Below are 7,091 nucleotides of genomic sequence, written 5' to 3' on the forward strand. Positions count from 1 at the left end.
GGCAGCCTCACAGAGCGGACAGAAGATGCATGGATGGCGAGGAGGGCTGAATGTAACAAATACAAATAAGACACAATTTTCCTAAAACATATATTGAATTTATGACAGCGTAACAAAATGAAGACTATTTCAGCCACTTCAGTTTTGTCACGTAAGTCTACCTCTGATAGACCTCAGCACTGCAATATTTTCAGTCCCAGGGTCCTGCCAAATAATTATATAGGTTAAACTGGAGCTTGACATATATGAGAACCTGTGTTACGCCTTTAACACGTCGTTAAATATGAAAATGATCATTGTAGTTGAACTATTCCAAAATTCCCTCTCTTGGACTTTACCAAAGCAGTGTTCTTCCGGTGTTCTTCGGCTTGTGTGGGCAACGGTACGTGACTGTAAAAGCATGATTTCTCCAAATGTGTGAATTTGTTCTGTGTTGCCGTTTGCTATTAGTGTCTGACAAACCAACCTCTCTGTTTACCTCTGCTTAGGATGTGATATCACCTTACCTCTCCCTGCACCTCAGAGTTAATGAGAAAACTGGAATGACCAGGTATGAGGTATAAATATGTCATCTGGGAGGCTGTTGGGACAATAAGCAGATATAGTGGTATGTGAGGAGCCAGGCGGCCTGCTGGCTCCCATCACTGCAGCAGTTATCAGTGTTCAGCTCCCTGAGGCTACAGCTCTGCAGAAAGACCGGGGCAGCAGTTACTGTAGAAGGGGAAAGCTGCAGGGCCTTTTGAGTGTGTTTGCACTCTCTCTTGGTCATTAGAATGAAAGAAGAACATGTATGAAATGATAATTAAATGTGCTCTTTTTACCTGCTTTTACTTATCTGATTAAAACCAAGAGGGGAAATCAGGACCGTCTACTGTTAATTACAAACACAACTAAGCCTAAATGACCTGCAACAGAGAGCGCGAGGTAGCGCCAACAGTGTACAAATATAAATGCTCGTCTAATTGATATTAAAACATATTAATGACTGCAGTCTCATGGTTTGAATGCCACAGAGGAAGTGTCAGCCTGCGACAGCCTGTGTGTGTGTGTTGGCATTGTGTTTGCTTCTGACATTTTTTCAGTATGTTTTGTTCTTCCCATCATGCACTTTGTCCCCTCGGGCAGTTCCTTAAGGCAAGTGCGTGGGCACACATATTACCATAAATGCAGAAGGTGGTGGCGTGTTTATTAATGTTTTAATGAGTGAACACAATGGGTGCAAGGAATTCAAAGTCTTGAGTGGAAAATCAACATCAAATAGTTGTCAGTGAAACTTTATCGCCATCTACTGGAGGTAGTTTCATATTAACCCATTAAGCTTGGCATGAGATATGAGACCTCATGTAAATAGAACAAAAGAATAGAAAGCAAAACTAATTCGACCTTTCTAAATATTACAGAATCTGCGGTGTTAAAATCGTTGCTTGCACTTTTTTTTCTAGAAGCAGGTCAGTAATCCTGTACCCACATCAGCCATGTTTAAACAACATTAAACATCTGTGTGCTCGTGATCCAGGTTTACTAAAGTTTACATACTATAGCCTGTAAATTATAACCTTCCCCTCTAACCCTCATCCAACCAATCACACACACACATTCATACACGTGCTTCCTTCTGTATCTAAACATCTTGTCTAACAACCACGTGAAACTCGTACTCTTGAGTGCGAGTGGAATCTGGGCCAATTCACGGTTCAGTATGTTGCCCAAGGATACTTCAACGTGCAGACTGGAAGAGCCAGGGATCAAACCGCCAACTTTCCGAGTGGACTGCTCCACCTCCCGAGACACAGCCACCCATTGTGTGACACCACCCAGTGTGTAGGCCTTTTGTTAGAAATTTGGAAAAGTAGAATGGAAGGAGAGTCTGCTGACAGACTTTTAAGGACTCTCCGCATGTCATTAGCCTTTGTCTCCTGTAGTTTGTGTTTGTTCTGTTTGTGGTCTCTACGCTCCTCTCTTCCCTTCAGTCTCAGATGGCTGCCTCTCCTCAGATTGTTTTAGACTGAGAGGCTGGAAAGTGTGTAAACACTGAACCAGTAACATGAATGAGTGCTTGATTAATCTACTAACTACTGACAAAACAATCATATTCCACTGACTCTCAGTTTCTAAATAACACTGAATTAGTCTGTAAATCAAGAGTCAGAAAAGCTAAAACTAACCTGACTAACCCTTAACGTAAGACTGAGTGTGGTATTTCTTTTAAAAAGAACATTTAAACTTAACATAGTATAGTTCTGTAACTCATATAAGTAACATGGATATCACCGGGTGTTCCCAGTAAGTTGATTCTGTTGTATATTCAGCAGGAGAAATGTTTCATCACTTATCCAAGTGACTTCTTCAGTCTCTCCAGCGTTAAAAACAGTACATTTGCCTAATGATTGAAACTAGCACCACTGACTAACAATGGGCCTCGAGTCAGTTTCATGACAAGATGTAAATTCATGTAAATTGATGTAAATTGTCATGACAATTGATCAATAGCTGCAATCACAGCATTGCAAGATGATGAAAGATGTCTCCTTAGGTCCCCTCCACAGTTCAGAGATGCTCGTTCACTTTTTGTGTAGGCTTTGTCTTACTTCTCTCTATCACCTTTTTTTTATCCCTTTGAAGAAGTGACGCTCCATAAATGCTAAAGAGGTAAGTATTATTTCTCAGTTGCAGTGAATAGATAGAAGAAATTAAGCTGTAAAAAACTAAGAAGAAAGAAGAAGAGAAATAACAATTTAACATAAACCAGTGACACACTCCGGGGCCTGATCGACCCTGGCAGGGCCTCCTTGGATGAGGGTGTCTAGTGATAATGGCCGAAAACATCCAAGGTCCACTGCTGACGATGTGTCCCAAATTTTAATTTGATAATTTAGATCAGATCTCTAATCCCTAAACCTAACCAAGGAGGAAAAATGGCAGATTAGCCTGGGTAAAAGACCAAAAGTTGAGGCACACAACGATGTGTGCTGCTGATAAAAGTATGGGCTGCCTTTCCTCATAACAGCCATCCCCCAAGATTCTCTCCATTTAAAGTAATGCATTATCAGGGACTGCAACATCTAGTCCTTTTACTGAATCATGATAAGATGTAAATTCATGTAAATTGATGTAAATTGTCATGACAATTGATCAATGGCTGCAATCACAGCATTGCAAGATGATGAAAGATGTCTCCTTAGGTCCGCTTCTCGGTTCAGAGATGCTCGTTCACTTTTTGTGTACTTGTCTCCTTGACTCTCCCGAAACTAAAAACACAAATATTCTCAATAAGTAACTTTATTTACCAATTAGCTAATATCTTTGACATGATATGATAACTCGTAATCACTTCATACAGTTTAAGCTAAACTTTGCGCACTAACTTTAAGCCAGTGCCACAAAGATCAATAAAACATTTGCAAATCTGTTATATCGGCACTCCTGTTGTTCTAACAATCACTGTTTAAATTATATCAATTTAAATGGTCTTACCTTCAAAAACTACCTTAACTGGCAGAATTCGGTTTAGTGTGAAGTAAGCTTTATTGGTTCCCCTTGAACCGGATCTGGAGCATTCGTGTATTCCTGGGTTTGATAATAAGTACTTATCATGATCAAGCTGACTGTTCTCAGCATCCAAAACCACTATAGGACTACCAGAAATGTCCTGGTGTTTCCAATGGCAAGTAGGCTACACGGCTGCATGGAGGCTTTGTCCTCAAGAGAAGGGGAATTTTGCTCTAATTTATTTTAATCCTAAAGAATTTGGCTTAATGTGATTTAAAGAAAAGAAACAACATCCTCAAAGAAATGTTGAAGCTGAACTGTTTAACTGTTATCTCCAAAAGTTGAATCTGTTCATCTGGACGTAGCGTTTTGTGGGAGAAACGTTTCGTCACTCATCCAAGTGACTTCTTCAGTCTCAGCTGACTGCAGGTTTCCCCAAACCTTATAAACAGTACATTTGCATAATGACTGAAACCAGCCCACTGAAGGAACAATGGGCTGTGAGGTCAGTTCCTTAATCATAATTATGCAAATTCCCATGACCATTGATCAACAATCACTGACCAAAACCCACTGATCAAAGAACACTGATCAATGGCCATGAGTCCCATTCACAGAGAGTTGGGGAATGGCTGCAATCACAGCATTGTAAGATGGTGACAGATGTACCCTTAGGCCCCCTCCTCCATTCAGAGATGGTCTTTCCCTTTTCACGTAAATGGCCTCCTTGACTCTGCGCTCAAACCAGCGTTCCTCCCTGTCCAGGATGTGTACATCCTCATTGTTGAAAGAGTGTCCACTGGCCTGTAGGTGTAAATAAACTGCAGAGTCCTGGCCTGATGAGGTTGCTCTTCTGTGTTGTGCCATCCGCTTCGCTAGAGGTTGTTTGGTTTCCCGATGTATAAATCCTGGCAATCCTCCTGGCACTTAACAGCGTACACTATGTTACTCTGTTTGTGTCGGGGACCCGATCCTTGGGGTGGACCAGTTTTGGCGCAGCGTATTTTGGGGTTTAAAAGCCACAGAGACCCGGTGTTTAGAAAAAATGCGTCTCAACTGTTCCGATACTCCTGACACATATGGGATCACTACAGGTTTTCGCCTGGGCAGGGGTTCTTTGATCAGTGGGTTTTAGTCAGTGATTGTTGATCAGTGGTCATGGGAATTTGCATAATTATGATTAAGGAACTGACCTCCCAGCCCATTGTTCCTTCAGTGGGCTGGTTTCAGTCATTATGCAAATGTACTGTTTATAAGGTTTGGGGAAACCTGCAGTCAGCTGAGACTGAAGAAGTCACTTGGATGAGTGACGAAACGTTTCTCCCACAAAACGCTACGTCCAGGTGAACAGATTCAACTTTTGGAGATTTACTTTCCTGGATGATTGAGAATGCATCAAGATGTTTAACTGTTAGTCTCTCACTCATGAAAAAGTTTTACGGTCTCTTAGCAGCAAATAACGTAATCTGTATAGCCGTGAGACCAGTTTACCCGTGCTTCACTCGTGTACGTTAGTTTGAAGAGGAAAAAGAACTCCACGGTACTCCGATGTGAAAAGATGTAACAAAAAGTTTATTCCACAGTTTGCCGGTGTTGTGCCAAAAGTGATTCTCTGCCAAAAACTGATTTCCGGTATTTGCCAAAAACTGATTGCTCGTATTTAAACTGCTATAAGTAACTTGTTGGGCTATAATATGTGAAACATATGTCAAATGCATCCCTCATGGATGACATAAAGTCATCTTGAGCCACAAACAACATTCGTGTAACAAGGTAGAAGCCGCAATCAGTTTTTGGCAGTGACTTTTATATAACCTTTATTTATGCAGTTAAAAAAAATCTCATTAACATTAAAAATGTCTTTTGTAAGAGTAAGCTGGCCAAGAGGACAGAAGAAATGGCAGCAAATATTACAATAGTTCAGTAAAAATATTTTACGTGGGGATAAAGGAGCTGATTGGTTATGTAGGCTACAATAACACAGAGTTGTAAAGATACTTGAAAAACAGATAATTTTTTAATTCTATATATAACCCCTTTGTAAACCCTGTTCACCGAAGTCTATTTACGAAGATACGTAAAGATATTACACATCAAAAATACACAGAAACATTGGAAATCATTTTTTGGCAAGCAATCACTTTTGGCACAACACCGGTCATCTTACAGGAGTGGTCAGATTGAACTCATCCTCAACAAAATAACCTACTACGGTAGGAAAACCGTGTGGCTCTGTCCCCCCCCCCCCGCTGCCGCGTATTGCTTATGCCGTATTAACCCTTTTTCTCTCTCTCCCCCCTCCCGCACCGCCTGCACTCATTTGCATAAATCCGTGACACCCGGATTTTAACTATAAACACAAGCCTTTAAGGCACATGTATTCACGGTACTACGTAACCAAGCCAACACAGCAATAAAATAATTTTAGTTCCACCATAAACATGCATTTACTTCTTAAATTATTAATTACACAAACAAGTTTAACAACAGCGAAATATAAATACTAAAATATATGAACTATATTAACTTGGCTCCCACATAATCCTTTGCGGAGGATGTAGAAGGTAAATAAATGATGAGCCATTGTCAGCGCAATATTAACGGTGCAGGCCTGCAGAGGGCCAGGAGTGACAAAATGAATTGATTAAATAGATCAATAAATAATTAAATATGTCATTAATTAACTAAAATTTTTGAATAATTTATTAAATGTTTCAAATGAAATAAATGGGCATTTAATTAATTATCAAGTCACACTAAGAAAAAATACCATGTGAAGGTAAAAATATTACTTGGTGATTGCTGACATGCGACAGCACAGAGCCCAGCCTCGCCGCCGGATGCTGGGATGGAGGCTGCTGATCCGGAGCCGAGCTCTGGCATCCTCTCCTCACACCGCAGCCTTCACACGACTCCTCACAAACCGAAAGCATCTTGAGCAACGAGGACAAACTTGACTTCATGTGTAGTTAGGTGTGAGCAGAAATGTGTCGATTGCCTGTAGCTTCATACATATGCATATGCAGATATTTGTTTCTAGACGACATTTTTAAAGAGTCGTTACTTATGGCCCTTGAACAGAAAGTACTCCAAGTTTGAAGTCAGTTAAGTTGTTGCTTAAAATGTCTTTTGAATCTTAAGAAGAAGGAAGGTAACGGCTGCATTTTCCTGCTGTCATGCCTTCTTTCATTTTAGTAAACGGTCGCACACACAAGTCTAAAGAATCACGTCTGTGAGGCACCAGTGAAGAACTAAAGGCAGTGTGTTGGAGTGATTTTGATGGAAAAATCACTCCAACTCCAAATCACTAAATTTTCTTCAGCTAATAAAAGACAAAGTGGCTGAGCTGATGGTTGATACGGTATTATCAGTCGTGTGATGAAATATTTAAATGATAGCCTTTTGCTGCAACCACCAGTTGCTTAGCAGTGTAACACACACACACACACACACACACACACACACACACACACACACACACACACACACACACACACACACACACACACAGCAGATTGTTTAAGGCTTGCAGCTGAGCTATATCTATTAAAAATCTGAGCGTTAACGAGCTTGTGTTGCTCAGCCTTTAATTTAGTTCTAAA

The sequence above is a fragment of the Oreochromis aureus genome, linkage group 10 (genome assembly GCF_013358895.1).
Source record: "Oreochromis aureus strain Israel breed Guangdong linkage group 10, ZZ_aureus, whole genome shotgun sequence".
NCBI lineage: Eukaryota > Metazoa > Chordata > Actinopteri > Cichliformes > Cichlidae > Oreochromis > Oreochromis aureus.